Here is a 19,684-nt window from a genome sequence, read left to right as displayed (position 1 = left end):
TTGTGCTTGGTCTTGTGACTCAGCAGGGCTGGCTTGTCACACCTACGCCCGCACTGCACCACTGCTGCAGTGAGCTCTGGGCAGGTGAATGGGAGCGGACCTGGGAGCACTGCAGTGGATGCTCATCTACGGACAAAGCAGCTGCTTACAATCCCACAGCCGAGCAAATTACCTTGTGGACTGGGGATAACTAGTACAGTCTCAGAGTGGGGGGCGATGGATAGCAGTAACATAGAGCCTAAGAGAAACCAGGCTGGTACCAGCCTAGGGTTGCAGGACAGCCAAAGCCCAAGGCAGCTTCACACCATGCTTGGTCCTGGGAGTGATAAATGCTGCAGCTACTTTTAATCAGGCAGCATGAAAAGCACTCAGTTGTAGGCCAGGAGGGTGCCTTAATCCTCTTCCTCCTAAAACCGTGAAGTCACAGGAGCCCATGTTGAGCTGCGGGGCAGCTGCGCGGCTCTTCTTGCTGTCAGTGTTTCCTTCCCGCAGGTCCATGGGAGGCTTGGGCTCGACTGGGGAGCTGGAGGTAGAAACCACACAAAGTGTAGTGTTCAGACACTCCTGCACTTGGGCCAGGCCCAGCACCAGTTGCACAGCTAGGCTGGTCAATCCAAGTCTGCCACATGCCTGTCGCTGACTGTACACCCGTAGAAAGTGTTAAGATTTCAGCTTTAATCACATGCACCCAGGAGCTGCAATGGCACCTCTCACACCTTCCACCTGCCTGAGACCACGTGGATCCAGCTCAAGAAACCTTTGCTTCTTTGAGCAGCCCCCAGTGCACATGTGCATCCATGGAGGACTCAGAGGCCTGCTCTCTTTAATGCCAGTTCTGCCACATGGCATTGTGGAGAGGCAGCTAGCACCTTTCCAAGGAAGTAGCCAGTATATACTGCACAGTATATCCTAGGACTGTGTGTAGCAGCTGCTTGGCAAAGTCATTCTCTCATGATGCAGAAAAGCAGGCGCATTTAAGCTTGTTAAAAAGTACATCAGACTCAAATAACCAGAGAAAAGAAATACAAATTGTATTTTGTTTTCCTTCCAACGCAATACACTCTTTTACCAAGGCAAATTAGAAATACAGAACAATTTCCTACCAGCTAGAGAAGGACGACCTAGAAATGAGAGACATTCAAATAAGATACAATTCTGCAGAACATGGAGAATGAAAGGGACCACGAGTCCCTTGGCTGAAGATAAGTCCCAAAGCACTCTCCTACCACTGTCTACACAGCCAAAACGTGCCTGATGACAAAGCACCTCCCATTTTTGGTGACAAAGCTGCTCAGTGGGAGTCCTGGTGACTACAAATGCTGTCGGGTAGCACAGCAGAGAACAGTCAAGGAGGGACCAACAAAGACGACCCATTTGTGAGTGTGGGTGACTGGCAGCAATTGGGCTTGCACTACACCGCACTAGGCTGCTGGCGTCGAACTGCAGGGAGCTGCCAGACCAAACAGGACGGGCTGCAAAGGCCCCTTCCATGTGCAGTTCCTGATGACTGGGCCTCCCATAAGCAATGAGGGGTATTTCCAACCTGTCACCTCCCAGAAGAGACAGAGCTGCAACTTTGCCCTGTTTTGTGATGCCAATGACACGGGTGGAAAACTATAGCTTACACCAGCCTTCTGCATTCGTCTGCCAGCGCTGAGGCTGAGCTCAGCGCGCAGACCCAGCTCCCTGTCCGGAAACACTCAGCCCTTGCTGTGAAGGCCCCCTGGAGCCACCTCAGGGCGGTACTCATCTGCACAGCCTCTGATGGTACAGCAGAAGGACGACCGCACAGGGGTTGTCACGACATGATGCCATGCAGCTCTGAGCGCCTTGGCCTGCTGTACTGGCACCCGCTGAACTTTCTGAGAGGCCACACAGTGGCATGGCTGGCACAAGTTCCCTGTGGGGCTCAAAGTGCGCAGACAAGGGCTATGGGAAGGGCAGGCTTGAGGACATGCTTTCAGGGCACAGGAGGCTGACATGTGAACTGTGTAGCACACAGAGGCGTTGGTGCAGTGCCTGGCACAGGGAGAGCTAATGGTGCTGGGTCCTTTGTGATACAGTGTGCTGCACCAAGCTCCAGGGCCTCCTTGCTCCCTTGGCAGCAGAGTGCGAGAAGAGGGTGGACCCTTGCTCACAAGGTGGCCTAGATTTCTGCTCAACACTGATGTTCCTTTGGGACATGATTCTTTCTGCTTCTACCCTCTAACCCTCCCTCCCTCCGTACACATTTATTTATCCCTAGTCTAAAAACAGAAAGGAGGGAGGGAAAAAAGCGCAAACACAAAGGCTTCTCTTACCACAGCAGGCCAAAGTCTCGTAGGAGCGGGACATGGGGCTGCTGGCAACAGTGGCAGGGGATTCCCATGCTAGGCATGAGTGCTGAGAGTGGGTACTTCGCATCACATGTAGCACTAGGTGTAGGCCTCAAAAGAAAGACGAACACAAGACAGGAACTGCTGGCCCACCAGGAATGACACGGTATCCCAGTCCATTTACTGACTCCCCTCGAGGTCTGATGTGTGATTTTTCATCTGCAAGAAAAAACATACAGCATGGCCTTTCCATGAGGAACCCTCTGGCCCTGTCGGCAGGACCAGACACATCACCCTGCCCAGCACAGTGTGCAGCAGCACCATGGCCTGTGCATACGTGCCTGTTCCGCCTCAGAGATAAGGGAGGGAGCCTGGAGTCACCCCTAACAGTCTCAGTGCCAAAGCAGCCTCAAGCTGTTCTCTCTGTATTGCACAGGGCACAAGAGCTGCAGATCATCACTGTGCCCAGCTGACAAGTCAGGCTAGGCTTTGCCAGCATCACAGCTGCAGCCAGATAGGGCTCTGCAGTAAGCTGGCCAGGCAACAGTGCCTGCTGCTGTGTGCCCTCAGGGTAGCAGGGTGGGGGGCGTAGCAGCCTGCACTGGCATCCAGGGGCATCCCAAAGCAACCTGCCCTGGGGAAATGGATGCCTGTGCCACCACATGCCCAGAGACCAGTGGCACCCTTCAACTCATGAGCCCATTTCTGCCTCAGGTGGGTAAAGGCAGGTCTGCCCACTCAGGCATGGCTTGTATGAGGCGATCAGAGAGCAGGGGGTATTTTTAGGACTGACTTATTCCAGCCTCCTTGTCACAGCTGGCCACAGGCCACCACTGTTTTCTGTGGACACCCCTTCCACTCCTCATGACAGGGAGCCACCAGAGAAGTGTCCCAACAGAGCGGGCGGCTCCCTAGCCTTAGCCTGGCCACAGTCCCTGCTTCCCCATCCTCCTTCTGGCTGCAGTATCTTTGCAGGTACTGAGAGAGCCACAAGTGGTTATCTCCACTCCCATTGTCACCAGCCTGTCGGTCACCCCAAGATCCTGCACTGCTGGGGCAAAGAGAGCTGAAGGTGCTGAGTCCAAATGACACAGAGCAGATGCTGCCAACACTGCACATCATCGCAGGAGCTGGGATCCCACAGCCCCACAGGGCTGTGTGATTACATGGGAAAGTGCAGCCTCCCTGGCAGATGGCTACCTCTGACTCAAAGCTCAGAGGAGGCACATGTGAGAAGCAGCTGCAGGTGCTTGTTGCGTTGAACAGCTTTGATAAAGGATATTTGCACTCTGATGGTTTTTGCACCTTGGGCTAACCCCTGCACTGCTGGAGTAAGACACTCACAGCTGTTAGCTGCATGATGAACAGGTATGGGGCAGGGGCTGTCTGCTCGTTTGCCCTGCTTGGCTCTCTTGATCACCATTGCTGCGGGGCAGGAGTTCCTGTGGCCATGCAGGTTCAGGGCTCCGGAAAGGGGCCAGCTCTATCTCCATCTTCCTAAGGACCCTGGGCACAAACATATCCTGGGAACACAGCTTGATCTAGTGCTGCAGAGCACAGGCCCTGGGAGCCAAAGCTGTGCCCTGGACCCGGCGTGCTGGCAAGGGCCAGTCTGGGCTGAGCAGGAGTGGTCCTGGTAGCAGTCAGCACGGGGAGGGCTGGCCGCAGGCCTGGTAAAGGGCCATAAACTGCACGGGCAAAAATCACCACCTTCCTTGGGCCTTTCCCAAACCTACAAAAGTTGTAGCCCCAGACAGCACGTCAGGGCAGTTCAGGTGCCCTAGAACCCCGGGGCAGGGACAGCCATACTGATTAGGCATCTCCTCTACTCCGGGCATATCCCAGCAGAGCCCATACAGGCAGTGGCAGGGCCACAACCAAGAAGTCCCTTCTCAGGGCTCCTCCAGCATCTAGGCACTGGTTATGGCTGCACATCAGCACAACACAGCACTTGCTCCTACACGTCATAGTGCAGAGTTGTGCAGTAGGTCAGCTCTGAATCCTCCTCCAAGCCCACCAAACCCTCACAAACCCCAGGGCAGAGAGATCTGGGCTCAAGTAGAGATAAGTTTTGGTAAAGGAGATAACTAGGGCTGCGGTGCACCCTGCCTCCCAGTACAAAAGCTGGCCCTGGCCTTACCATCTCCTCAGTGTCTGTGCTCTCTTCTGCACTGTCGATGTTGCGCAGGTCACTGTGCCCATCAGCTCCGGATCCCTCCTTCCCTTGGGGCTCCCGTGGCCCCTCTCCTGCTGGGGATGGCAACTCTGCACCCACTTCGACCCTTTTCTTCTCAATCTCCTTTGATCCTGCAGGGACAGAGACTGCAAAAACTTGGAGTGCCTGAGCAGAACAGTAGTCTTATCCTCGCAGGGCAGGGGGTAAAACTCCATGATGCCGAAAGTCTGTGGTCAGCTTTCCCATTACTAGGAAGGAGGGAGGCCCAGGGAATTTTCCAGCAGGCTCTGGAGACCAAGCTCACTCCCTTGCATGCAGAGATGGTGCCCACCCCTCAACTTCACATTGCCTGGCAGCTCCTACTTGGGGTTAGGCTCACACTTTGGCATCCAGGCTTCCTTGTACCTGCAAGCTGGCCTTGTACGAGCTCCGTACAGACACATGCATGTCGGAGCCAGCTGGGATTCTCCCCATCATGATTAAGTATGACATGTATAACATCTCCTCACCTGAGAGACGGTCTCTCCGCTGCTCCATGCGGTCCAGGCTTTCCAGCAGACTGTCCACCTGTGCCTTGATCTGACTCAGCTCCCCTTTGATCGAATGCAGCTCTTTGGCCTGTACTACAGGCAGTGTGGGCAGAGGAGCTGTTAGAGTCCCAGACAGGGAAAAGGCAGAGCCAGGGGAATCCACAATCCAGGGGCAGCATGCTCCAAAGCATCCTCCCACCAGGCTCCTTCAGCCTTCCCAGGGCAATCGCGTCTCTGGGCAGTGGCAATGGTTTCAGGAGACAGCCCCCAGACAGGCAGCCAGCCCAGGATGGGCTGTTTCTCTGCTGGAGCAGGGGACTCACAGCAGCAAGGTTAGCACTGAGCAATTCACTCAGGCACAGGCACTGCTGTCAAGCATCAAGAAACATAGCCTAGGCCTCTGTGGCTTAGCAACTACCAGGGGAACTGATACTTTGTGAGTCTGTGTCACTGTGTTTCTCCCCCCCCCACAGCACAATCTTGTCTCCATGAGCAAATCCCCAACCTCTGTGATCACCAAAATGCTTCCAGCATCCTCAAGGGCTTAATGAAACTGTCACCTTGCTCCTTCCCTTCTACCCAGGCCACTTAACACTTACACTTTGTCCGTCCTGTCATGGAGCTGGTGCTGCTCCTCATCCCAGGCTGGGGGCTTAGACTACTTTTGCCTCCTGCCCCAACATGAGTTCATCTGGCCTTGACAGGGATGCGGTTAATGAGGGGCGGGATCTTCTGGTACTCATATACCCTACAAGAGCACAAAACCACAGCAGTGTGAGCAGGGCCTAGAAGGCATGGCAGCAGGCCAGGTTAACATCTCTGGCTCTGTTCCTTCAGGCAAAACCGACGGGTGAGGGATTGTGCCAGGCAAAGGTATACCTGCATTACAGGAGGTCACAGTGCCTACCCTGGCCTTGCCCCTTGCTGGAACAGGCGAGCACACTGTCCCTGTCCCAGCTGCTCCACCCTCAAGGTATGCAGCCCCGGGAGTCTGGGTACAGGTGTTCCTTGAAGAGGGCAGTGCTGCTAAACTTCTCCTAGAAGTGGGGAACGGATGCCTGGGGCTGCCAGCCTGGGACACCCAGCTCATGCTATCAGTCAACAGAGCTGCGATCATTTGCCAACCCACATGCAATCAGCACATTCCAGGCCTGGGAGGCCACACTCACCCGGTATGGGAAGTCATCCCTGTAGAGACTGTAGTCCAGATCACAATTACTGCTGCAGGAGGTAAGAAGAGAGAGTCACTCACACTGCAGTGACCACTGACGTGCCACAGCATGGCACAGCACTGCTGTGAGACAGCCACATTGAGCAACATGTGGGCACAGCAGGACAGGGACATCCACTCATCCTGCACAACCTCCTCCTCTGCCTGGGGAGCAGGAGGCATCTTAGAGGGTAACAAGTAGGCTTCCATGCAGGATAGCACCGGGAAGGTGGCTCTGTGCTGGCAGCAGTCTGCCCCCAGAGCCAAGCAGGGTATTTGGATGTCTGCAATGGAAAGATCCCCCTGTGCAGCACCAGCTGGAGCAGGCCTTGCTATCTGGAAATCTGCATTCAGCGCTCTCTGATGTTAAATTTCACAGTCCCTTGCTGTCTGCTCACTCAGCTCCAAATTAAGAAGTGATCTGTCAGGAAATCACCTCCAGTGCAGGCAGCTGACATGGTTGTAATAAATCATGCTCTGTGAACCAGGAGGGGATTGGGGGAAGAAAGATGCTGAAGCTCATTTTGCCATTTCAGCCCTTGCAGAGTTGGTGAGTGTTAGATTAAACCTAGCACAAGGTGAGACAAAGCTCTGCTTGGAGCATCATTGCTCTGCTGGGAGTGGGAAGCCTTCTCCAGCTATGTGCTAGAAGGGCAGTTGAAGACAAGGTCCCCCTAGGGTCAAGGATGTCGCTGCAGGCAGCAGGAGCAGCTGCAGCTGCCCACAGAGGGAGCGGTGCTGGAGCTTGGGGTCTCTGGAAGAGCTAAATGTCTGCTGGAGGGTTCAAAGAGCAACCTTAGCTTCCCTGTCTGTGCCACTAAGCTGTAGCCACTTGGGCTGACACTTGGGTGTCAGGCCGTGGGTGCTGCTAGTGCTTGGGAGCTGGCTTGTGGTGCAGTGCCTTTGCGGGCAGTGCTTGTCAGGTGCTGTTGTCAGTTGTTGCCAGGTGACTTGTGCAGCAGTGCATGCTAGGGCCATGCTGGGCCCGCGGCTGCTCTTTGGGCTTGTGAGACGACTTTGGTGTGAGGCCCTCCTTGGCAGTGCTCTGGCCGTATGTGCCGTGGCTGGTTCTTTGCTCGCTTGTGGCACAGTGGCTGAGAGGCAGAGGTGTAAGCAAGCTTTGTGCTGAGGTGCTTTGTGCCTGCATGCCTTAGTGGGCAGTGGCAGGCACGTGGCTGCTGTTACTGTTTGTGCGAGGTGCCTTGTGGAGCAGTGCGTGCTCGGTCAGTGCTAGGCCCCTGGCTGCAGTTTGTGCTTGTGAGGTGAGTTGTGCCCGAGGCTCTGATTGGCAAGGCTGTGGTGCTTGCCGCTGCTAGTTGCTGGGAGGCTGCTTGTGGCAGAGTGTCTGCCAGGCCAGTGCTCTGTGGGGACCTGTGAGGTGCCTTGTTGCTGTGTGCTTTGGAGGCCAGGGCCAGGCCCCTGGATGCTGTTGGTAGTTGTGAGGTGACTCGTGCAGCCGTGTGTGATTGTGGTGAGCTGCGGGCAGGCTTGTGAGGTCCATTCTGCATGAGGCCCTCGAGGTCAGTGCGAGGCACGTGGGTGCTCTTGGTGGTGCTTAAGTGGCTAGAGTTGTGCGTGAGTGCCATACCGAAGAGGGCAATGCTAGGCACATGGCTGCTGTGTGTGGTGCTGAGGCAACCTGTGCCTGAGGCCGTCCTTGCCAGTGCTGTGGCCCTTGGTGCTGGTGGTGGTTGTGAGGGCCCTTTGCCACACTGCATTGTAGGGCAGAGCTGTAGACAGGCTTGTGAGGTGCCTTGTGCCTTGTGCGTCAGCGGTCAGTGGCAGGCCGCTAGCTGCTGCTGGTGCCTGTGAGGTGACTTGTGAAGCAGTGCCTACTCGTGCAGTGCTGGTTGCAGGACTGCCCTTTGCTGTTGTGAGGTTGCTGCTGCCTGAGGCCCTGAGAGGCCATTGGCAGGCCGGCAAGCTGATATTTGCAATGGTGAGGTGCCTTTTGCCTTGTTGTCCAAAAATCTGGGTTTTGTTACCTAGTGTGCAAGCAACCAATAGACACACAGGGTCGAGATATTTGTTTATTTCATTTCTGCACAGAGATGGGTGCTAGGTGGCAAATCCACAAAGCTAGCACACCTTCTCCCCTCTCATTCTTTATTTATACACACTTTTCAGGGAGTATTTCATACAAATCTTTCTATTGGTTACAGTTTCATTACCTCAGGTAATCGCTCTGCGCTTGCGCTTTCACATTCTTGTTAATTAGCATAGGAAGCGAAGAAGAGGCGGTAACATCATTATCATGTCATTTCCATCTCATTATTCATTTAGGGATGTGAAGCTTAATATGTTAATAAGCCTTAATGAACCTAAGATCACTTCTGGGTTATTCTGCTGTTTTTGTCTTAGCTACCCCTCTCAATCTTCAAAGCGCTGTGGTTTCATCAAGGTTCTTTAGCCGGAGCTGGTTATCCTTTGCAGTACTGTTTTTTCTCTCTCCCTTGTTCTTGAGTCTTGTTAGCTATTTGCAAGGTTTTTCTCACAGTATTTCTCTAACAATTCCCCCCTTTGAGACTTGTTAATATCACTTGTCTAGCAAGTCTCATTTAAACAACTTCAATTATTCTTACATGGATGTTAAGTTAATTCTAAGTATTTCCCATGGCATGGGTAATCCGGGAGATTTGGGGAACAGAGAAGCAAGCAGTAATCTGAGTCACTTTTTCTGAAGGCCCGTATAAGCTACAAAATCAGGTTAGTTGTACCAATGAGCATGCATAACAAAATTAACAGTGTCCTCATTTTCCATCTTAACTCTATAGCAAACAAATTAAACAAATCAATACTCTTATAAATCAGCTCTATCTATAATTAACAATACTATCAGAATGCAAAATAACACCTAATAACACTAAGAGCACTCTATTTCCATATAAAAGAGTTCAGTTTTCCAAGTGCAATTCATCACTTTCTTAACTTCTATATTATCTTGAGAGCTATCTTGTGGGTGTGGCAGTCCACGAGTCATTCAAAGGTGCCTTCTGTATTCGGGAATAGTGGGTCCAGGAACTTATTCCCTCCACCTTTACTGCAGTATGAGTTGTCAGAAGCAGCAGGTAAGGTCCTTTCCACTTTTCTCTTAGTGGTTCTTCTTTCCATGACCGAATATAAACTAGATCCCCAGACTTGAAGTCGTGCACAGGGGAATCCAATGGAAGGGGGGTACGTTGATTAAGGTACCTATGTAAAGATGTTAGTACCCGAGACAAAGACAATAAATACTCTCTCAACATTTCTTCCCCTCTTACATGCATTTGATCACTTCGTCCCCCTATTTCATTAACTGGGTAAGGTTTCCCGTAAAGTATTTCAAAAGGGCTTACTCCCTCTTTTATTCTTGGGGTTATTCTTGTTCTCATCAAGGCCATTGGTAATACATCTACCCATTTAACATGGGTTTCCTGACACAGTTTTGAAATATGTCTCTTAAGTGTTTGGTTCATTCTTTCTACCTTACCGCTAGACTGGGGTCTCCATGGAGTGTGTAATTCCCATTTCGTCTGTAAAAATTTGGATGTTCCTTGAACCACCTCTGAAATAAAAGGAGGTCCATTATCTGAGGATATACCTTCAGGAATCCCAAATCGAGGAATTATCTCTTTTAGTAAAATTTTAATTACTTCTTTTGCACAATTGGTGGAGCATGGGAAGGCTTCTGGCCAACCAGAAAAAGTATCTACCAAAACAAGTAAATCTTGAAACCGACCACATTTGGGCAATTCAGAGAAATCTGTCTGCCAGTGCTCTCCTGGGGTTAATCCTCTTCTTAGTTCTCCCATAGGTGGTTTCTTCTGAATTTTGGGGTTATTTGCACAACAGGTGGGGCATCTCCTTACAATAAGGTCAGCATTTGATAGCATCTTTGATCCCACAGCATATCTTTTTATGCTGCTTATCGTAGCATCTGCTCCCATGTGAGTTTCTTCATGCAGTCTTTTGAGGAGCACTTCCATCATTTTGGCTGTAGTTAAAACTTGTCCATTTGGGGTGACCCACCACCCTTCAGCATTTTTTTGTACCTTTTAGCCTTTCTGCCAATCGATTTTCTTTGTCTGAATATTCAGGAGGTCTCATTTGTACTTTTCTACTGGGTAATAAAGCCCCAGTCACCTGTCCTGCTAGTGCTGCCTTTCTGGCTGCCATATCTGCTCTCCTGTTTCCTCATGCCACTTCACTATTTCCCTTCTGGTGGGCTTTGCAATGCATTATAGCTGCTTCTTTGGGTTCCATTATTGCTTGTAACAATCTTAATATCTCTTGCCCATACTTTATATTACTTCCTTGAGAATTTAAGAGCTGTCGTTCTTTCCCAATTGCTCCATGAGCAAAAAAGTCCCCCCAAAAAATTTAACAGACTCACTGTCACCTCTAAATATGTTTGCTCTGAATCCGCTCCAGTCAAAATGTCATCCACTTACTGTAAAAGAGTGACATCTTTGTTACCTTCCTGCCATTGGGCTAGTTCTTTGGCCAAGATCTCACCAAACAGGGTAGGACTGTTCTTCAATCCTTGAGGAAGAACCATCCAGCATAACTGCTCCTTCCTCCTCGTAGTGGGACTTTCCCATTCAAAGGCGAAAATTGTCTGGCTTTGTTCTTCTATAGGAATACAGAAAAAAGCATCTTTTAAATCTAGCACTGTAAAATAATTGTTAATCTCAGGCACCGAGGCTAAAAGAGTATATGGGTTTGGCACGGTTGGATGGATATCTCTTGTTATTTGGTTCACTGCCCTTAGGCCCTGGACCAGTCGATATTCTTGGTAGTGCAGTTTCCTTACCGGCAGGATTGGTGTGTTGAATTCAGACTGACACTCTCTAAGCAAGCCATATTGCAAGAAGGCATTAATTAGGGGTTCCAATCCTCTATGTGCTTCTAGCTTGATAGGGTACTGATGCACCCTAACTGGCTTCGCTCCCGGAATTTCGCTATTTTGACCGGAGTCGCGGTTTTTGCTTTACCTGGCTTTGTTGAGGCCCGAACTAAGGGAATCACCGCATCCAATACACTTGAAGGGATACTTGCACTGTAGTAAGGCAACCCTTGCCGACCGTCTACGTGCGACATAATCCAACATAATATTCCACAGAAGTAAGTAAATTTTATACTCACCAACCCAAAGATTCACCCCCCTTTCGCCCTGGCACAAATATCTCTGGTTGGCGTTGCACCTTTGAGTCTCTTGTCGTCCTGACTTTGGAGGGAGGTCAGAGGACTCCCTGATCAACAGGTCTGTGCGCGCCGGAGCTCAGTCCGAGCCAGTCCACTGTCGGGAACGGCAAGATGATCCAGGAGTCACCCCAAAACACCCCTAGCACCCACAAAACGCCCGGAATTCACGCTCAAATCCGCCCCAGCAACCCCAAAACACCCGGGAGTCACCACAAAATCACCCACAGCACCCACAAAACGCACGAAATTCACCCCAAAATCCACCTCAGCACCCCAAAACAATCGGGAGTCAACCCAAAATCCCCGTCGGCCACCCAAAACACCCGGGAGTAACCCCAAAATCACCCACAGCACCCCAAAAAACACCCGGAGTCAATCCAAAATCACCGCTCGGCCCCTAAAATACACTCAGTCACCCCAAAATCACACCCGGCACCCCCCAAAACACCCGGGATTCACCCCAAAATCCCCAACGGCAACCCAAAACCCCCGAGTGTCACCCCAAAATCACCACCAGCACCCCCCAAAATGCCCGGTATTCACCCCAAAATCACACCCAGCACCTCCCAAAATGCCCGGTATTCACCTCAAAATCCCCACCGGCACCCCTAAACACCGAGGAGTCACCCCAAAATGACCCCCGGCACCCACAAAAAACCCGAAGATACCCCAAAATCACCCCCAGCACACACAAAATGCCCGGAATTCACCCGAAAATGCCCGCCCGGACCCCCAGCAAGCCCGGGATTCAACCCAAAATCCCCACCGGTACCCCCAAAAAAAGCCCGAAATTCAAACCAAAATCCACTCCGGCACCAGAAAACACCCGGGAGTCACCCCAAAATCCACGTAGCCACCCCAAAACAACCGGCAGTCACCCAAAAATACACTCCAGCACTCCCAAAACATCCCTGAGTCAACCCAAAATCACCCCTGGAACCACAAAACACCCGGGAGTCACCCCAAAATGACACACAGCACCCCAAAAAACACCCGAAGTCAACCCAAAATCACCCCCAGCACACACAAAATGCCCGGAATTCACCCTCAAATCCACCCTGCACCCCAAAACCCCCAGGATTCACCATAAAATCGCCGCCCGGCACCCCAAAACACCTGGCAGTCACCCCAAAATCACCCCCGGCACCCCCAAAACACCCTCAGTCACCCCAAAATCCCCGCCCGGCACCCCAAAACACCCGGAGTCACCCCAAAACGCCCGGAATTCACCCCAAAATCTCCGCCGCCCACCCGAAACACCCGGGAGCCACACCAAAATCACCCACAGCACCCAAAAAAACACCCGAAGTCAACGCAAAATCACCGCCTGGCCCCTAAAACGCCCTCAGTCACCCCAAAATCACCGCCTGGCAACACAAAAAACCTGGGAGTCACCCCAAAATCCCAAACGGCAACCCAAACCCCCGGGAGTCACCAAGAATCACCACCGGCAACCCCCAAAACACCCGGCAGTCACCCCCAAATCCCCAACGGCCCACCAAAACACCCGAGGATCACCCCAAAATCACCCCAACACCCCCAAAACGCCCAGAGTCACGCCAAAATCACAGCACCCCAAAACGCCCAGGAGTCACCCCAAAATCCCCACCACCCCCCAAAACACCGAGGAGTCACCCCAAAATCACCCCCGGAACCACAAAACAACCAAAGTCACATCAAAATCACCCCAGGCACATGAAAACACCCGGGATTCACCCCAAAATCCCCACCAGCACCCCCAAAGCACTCGGAGTCACCCCAAAATCAACCCACCTACCCCAAAGTACCCGGGAGTCACCCCAAAATCACACCCAGCACCCACAAAACACACGGGAGTCACCCCAAAATCCACGACCGGCCCCTCAAAACACCCGACAGTCACCCCAAAATCACCCCGGCACACACAAAACGCCCAGAATTCACCCTCAAATCCACCCCGGCACCCCCAAAACCCCCGGGATTCACCATAAAATCCCCATCCAGCACCCCAAAGCACCCGGGAGTCACCCCAAAATCACCACCGGCACCCCCCAAAACGCCCGGAGGTCACCCCAAAATCCCCAACAGCTACCCAAAAACCCCGGGATTCACCCCAAGATCACCCCCAGCACCCCACAGCACACCCGGGAGTCACCCCAAAATCCACGCAGGCACCCCAAAACAACCGGCAGTCAATCCCAAAACCCACTCAAGCACCCCCAAAACACCCATCAGTCACCCCAAAATCCCTGCCGGCACCCCAAAACACCCGGAGTCACCCCAAAATCCCAAACGGCACCCCAAAACACCAAGGAGTCACTCGAAATCAGCCTTGGCACCCCCAAAACACCCGGAGTCACCCCCAAATCACCACTGGAATCCCAAAACACCCGGCAGTCACCCGAAAATCACACCAGCACCTGAAAACACCCGGGGTTCACCCTAAAATCACCCCCATCACCCCGAAAACACCCGGAAGTCACCCCAAAATCACACCCAGGACACACGAAAACACCCTCAGTCACCCCAAAATCCCCGCCCGGAACCACAAAACACCCGGGACTCAACACAAAATCACCGCAGGCACCCCAAAGCACCTGGGAGTCACCCCAAAATCACACCCGGCACCCACAAAACGCCCAGAATTCAACCCAAAATCCACTCCGGCACCCCAAAACACCCGGGATTCACCCCAAAATATCCGCCTTCACCCCCAAAACACTTAGAGTCACCCCAAAATCACACCCAGCACCCCGAAAGCACCCGGGAGTCATGCCAAAATCCCTGCCCGGCCCCCCAAAACACCCGAAGTCACCCCAAAATCACCACTGGAACTCGCACGGAATTCACCATAAAATCCCCAGCCGGCACATCAAAACACCCAGCAGTCACCCCAAAAACCCCAACGGCCCACCAAAACACCCGAGGATCACCCCAAAGTCACCCCCAGCACCGACAAAATGCCAGGAATTCACCCTCAAATCCACCCCGGCACCACCAAAACCTCCGGGATTCACCATAAAATCCCCGCCTGGCACCACAAAACACACGGCAGTCACCCCAAAATCACCACCGGCACCCCCAAAACACCCTCAGTCACCCCAAAATCCCCGCCCGGCACCACAAAACACCCGGGAGTCACCCCAAAATGACACACAGCACCCCAAAAAACACCCGGAGTCAACCCAGAATCACCACCTGGCCCCTAAAACACACTCAGTCACCCAAAGATCACCCCCGGCACCCCCCAAAACACCTGAAGTCACCCCAAAATCCCCACCCGGCCTCCCAAACCACCCAGAGTCACTCCAAAATCACCCCCGGCACCCCAAAACACCCGGCATTCACCCCAAAATCACACCGGCACCCCCAAAACACCCTGGATTCACCCCAAAATCACACCGGCACCCACAAAACACCCAGAGTCACCCCAAAATCAGTACCGGCACCCTAAAACGCCAGGAATTCACCCCAAAATCCCCACCGGCCCCCCCAAACACCCGGCAGTCACCCCAAAATCCCCACTGGCTCCGCCATAACCCCCCAGATTCACCCCAAAATCACCCCCAACACCCCCAAAACACTCAGAAGTCACCTCAAAATCACCGCCACCACACCCAAAACACCCGGAATTCACTTCAAAATACCCACCGGCACCACAAAACAACCGGAGTCACCCCAAAATCACCCCCGGCACCCCAAAACATGCAGAATCAACCCAAAATCACCGAAGGCACCTCCAAAATCCACAGGAATCACCCCAAAATCACCCCCAGCACCCCAAAACACCCGGGCCTCACCCCACAATCACCACCGGCACCCCCAAAACACCAAGAATTCACCCCCAAATCCCCACCGACACCCCCAAAACACCAGGAAGTCACCCCAAAATCACCACTGGCACCGCAAAACTCCCTGAGTCACCCCCAAATCACCACCGGCACCGTCAAAACACTCGGAATTCACCCCAAAATAACCACCGATGGCACTCCCAAAACACCCGGCAGTCACCCCAAAATCACCCCAGCACCCCAACACACCCGGAATTCACCTCAAAATCTACCCTGGCACCTCAAAACCCCAGGGAGTCACTCAAAAATCAACAACGGCCCCAAAAAACACCCGAGAGTCACCCCAAAATCACACCGGCACCACAAAACACCCGAGAGTCACCCCCAAATTAACCCGGCACCCCAAAATACCCGGAGTCACCCCAAAATCCCCACTGGACCCCCCAAATCACCCTGAGTCATCCCAAAGTCCATATCGAAACACCAAAATACCCGGAATTCATGCAAAATCACCCCCTGCACCCGAAAAACACCCGGAATTCACCCAAAAATCACCTCCGGCACCCCCCAGAACACCCGGGAGTAACCCCAAAATCCCCAACGGATCCTCAAAACACCCGGAGTCACCCCAAAATCACCGCCGGCACCCCCAAAACACCAGGGAGTAACCTAAAATTCACCCCCAGCACCCCAAAGCACCCGGGACTCACCCCAAAATCCCCACCCAGAACCCCAAAAACACTCAGAGTCACCCCAAAATAACCCCCGGCACCACAAAACTCCCAGAGTCACCCCCGAATCCCCACCGGCATCCCAAAACACCCTGGATTCACCCCCAAATCACCCCCAACACCCCCAAAACACTCGGGATTCACTCCAAAATTCCCCCGGCACTACAAAGCACCTGGAGTCACCCCGAAATCATCCCGGCCCCCAAAATACCCGTGAGTCACCTTAAAATCAGTCACGGCACCCCAAAACAGCCTGGATTCACCCCAAAATCCCCACTCACATCCCCAAAACACTCGGAGTCACCACAAAATCCCAACCGGCACCCCCAAACACCCGGGAGTCACCCCAAAATCCTGAACGGACCCTCAAAACACCCAGAGTCACCCCAAAATCACCATTGGCACCACCAAAATACACGGAGTCACCCAAAAAACACCGCCGGCACCCCCAAAACACCCGGAAGTAACCTGCAAATCACCACCGACACCCCCAAAACGCCCAGAGTCACCCCAAAATCCCTACCGGCACTCTAAAACGCCAGGAATTCACCCCAAAATCCCCGCCGGCCCCCCAAAACACCAGGAAGCCGCCCCAGAATCACCACTAGCTTTGCCAAAACCCCCCAGATTAACCCCCAAAACACCCCAACACCCCCAAAACAATCGGGAGTCACCCCAAAATCACCCCCGGCAGCCCAAAACACCCTGCAGGCACCCCGAAATCCCCGCCAGGCCCCACAAAACACTGGGAGTCACCCCCAAATCACAACCAACACCCGAAAAACACCCAGGAGTCACCCCAAAATCACCCCCGGCATCCCAAAACACCAAGAAGTCACCCCCAAATCAGTACAGACACCACAAACCACCCGGGAGTAACCCCAAAATCACTGCCCAAACCCCAAAACTCCTGGAGTCACCCGAAAATCAACCCCAGCACCCAAAAACTCTCGGGAGTCACCCCCAAATCACCCCCGCCGCCCCAAAATACCCGGAATTCACCCCCAAATCACCCCTGCACCCCAAACACCCGGGAGTCACCCAAAAAACACCGCGGCACCCCAAAACACCTGGGATTCACCCCAAAATCCCCGCCGGCACCCACAAAACACCCGGCAGTCACCCCAAAATCACCCCAGAACCCCCAAAACTCACGAGATTCACCCAAAAGTTCCCTTGGCACCCCAAAACACCCAGAGTCACCCCCAAATCACCCCCAACACCCTCCAAAACACCCACGATTCACACGAAAATTCCCCCGGCACCCCAAAACACCCGGGATTCACTCCAAAATCCCTCCCAACAGCCCCAAAACACCCGGAGTCATGCCAAAATCACCCTGGTACCCCCAAAACACCCGGAGTCACCCCAAAGTCATCCCCGGCATCCCAAAACACCCAGAGTCACCCTAAAATCCCCCCCGGCTCCCCAAAACACCCGGGATTGAACCCAAAATCACCACCTATACCCCCAAAACACCCGGAGTCACCCCAAAATTATCACTCGCCCCCCCCAAACACCCAGAGTCACCCCCGAAATCCCCACCGGCACCCCCAAAACCCCCTGGGATTCATCCCAAAATCCCCACCGGCCCACCAAAACACCCGGGAGTCACCCCAAAATCACCCCCAGCTCCCCCAAACAACTGGGATTCACCAAAAAATCCTCCCGGCACCCCAAAACACCCGGAGTCACCCCAAAATCCCCACTGGCACCCAAGACACCCAGGAGTCACCCCAAAATCACCCTGGTCCTCCAAACACCCGGAGTCACCCCAAAGTCACCCCCAGCACCCCAAAACACCCGGCATTCACCCCAAAATCACACCAGCATCCCCAAAACACCCAGGAGTAACCCCCAAATCACCACCGGCACCCCCAAAACACCCCGGATTCACCCCAAAATCACCCCCAACACCCCCAAAACACCCGAGATTCACCCCATAATTCCCCCGGCACCCCCAAAACACCCAGAGTCACCCCAAAATCATTCCAGCCCCCAAAACACCCGAGATTCACCCCAAAATCACCCCCAGCACCCCAAAACACCCTGAGTCACCCCAAAATCCTAGCTGCCCAGCACCCCCTGAATTGCCCTCCCTGCTCCTCGCCCCTTGCCCCCCTTGCAGGGCCCCGTAGCCCCTTCACCACAGCCCCCCAGCAACAGCCACCTCGGTGGAGAGGGGATAGGGCGCACGACACGCCCAGAGCTGCCTCCCCGGCAGAGTCGCTCCCTGCGGCCTCTTGCCGGTCACAGCAACTCTGTAACATTGCAAAGAGCCAGCAGCGACCTCCGCCCGAGCAAGATGCTCCTCTGGGATCTGCAGGTGCAGGTTCATTGTGCTTCATTGTACCCTACGAAGCCCCTGCACTCTTCAGGTGACATTCAAGCACCACATAAATGCCCTTTTATTCGGCAGCTTTCCAGCAGTGACAAAGAGCGGCTGCCCCAGAGCAGCAGGCAGCAGCAACTCCATAGCACAGGCTCTTAGGCGCCTCCTGGGCTGGCACATCCCAGCACTGCCATGCCTGCTTAGCAGGAGCCGGAGCAGAGGGAGCCTGAGAAGAGGTTTTGGAAAGGGGAGTCGCAAAACACAGGAAGCAGCCACGATGTTTGCAAGTGTTTCCAAAGAACTCCTGGAGCCCTTGCAGAAAATGCGGAAAAGGAAAGAGGGGGCAGGAGGGAGGAAAAAGAAAGCGAGGGAGAGCAAGACACACGCACGTCCGGAGGCACACACATGCGTGCATGCGTGCGCACACACAGCCGGATGGCCGAGGACTCTGCTGAGGAAGTAAAGGGATTGCTGGAGGTTCGAGGGTCAGTGCTGTATCCGGAGAAAAACCATCCTTGCGAGCCTCCGGCCTCACTGAGCTCTTACCAGCACAAAGCAAGAGCTCTAAGCAGCAGGAGCCGAAGCACGCCTGCGCAGCGACCTGTGCTCTCCGGCCACTCGCTTCTCCAGCCTGCAGAGCACTTCTGCACACCCCGGGAATGAACCGGGGGCTGAATGAGGGCCTCGCTGCTGCCACCCCACCGCCCCCGAAAAGCCGGCTCGGGGCAATGCCTGCACCGCGGAGCTGCTGCCAGCTCGTGCCGGGCGTTACTCTGCCTCGCCTTCGCTGGTGCTCCGCTTGCCACCTCACCCGGGCCTCTCACGGCCCTCTGCCACACGGCACCGATGGGGCAGCATGCCCTCGCCTCGAAGGACTCGGAGGGGAGCCTCAGCAGCTTCCTCCCCTCCAGCAGCTGGCCCTTCGCCAGCTGCAATCAAGCCACGTAGCTGCTTGCGTCGGCTGTGATTCCGGCCGGGTGAGAGAGGGGCACGAAACCCACCGCAGCCTCCCCGAGCCCCTGCCCCACCGCAGCCTCACCCTGGAAAAAGAGCCGTGCGGCCATGTCAAGTGACTCAAAAAAACTGTATTGCTCTACGGACAGATGGGACTGTAACTGTTACATGAAGTTTAAAAATTATGCCCTATCTCCACTGAAAAAATCTAACCAGCTCTGAGCAAAACAGGGAACAATCATGCCAGAAATGGCTTCTTTGGCCTCAGTATATACAATCCAAGAACAGATTAACCCTCACCTAAAGTTTCATTAAAAAACCGCTAAAATGATACACGTTACAACCATCTTTTAAGTGCCTGCTTCAATAGTGATAGGGTTTTGTTGTTTTTTTATTTTATTATTATTATTTTACAAACTGTAGATCTCCAAAGCTTATAGTGTCTGTGGAAGAGAACCTGGGCTTGTATCAGCCCTCTTTCT

General features: G+C 53.5%; 1 pseudogene; it reads right to left on the bottom strand.

The window, feature by feature from the left end:
• Window positions 1–2,495: 2,495 nt before the first annotated feature.
• Window positions 2,496–18,254, bottom strand: LOC134149701 (RNA-binding Raly-like protein; annotated as a pseudogene).
• Between the last annotated feature and the right edge of the window lie 1,430 nt (window positions 18,255–19,684).

The sequence above is a fragment of the Rhea pennata genome, chromosome 21 (assembly GCF_028389875.1).
Source record: "Rhea pennata isolate bPtePen1 chromosome 21, bPtePen1.pri, whole genome shotgun sequence".
NCBI classification, from domain to species: domain Eukaryota; kingdom Metazoa; phylum Chordata; class Aves; order Rheiformes; family Rheidae; genus Rhea; species Rhea pennata.
Note: the sequence above shows the minus strand (reverse complement) of the source record. Positions and strands in the feature narration are given on the sequence as shown.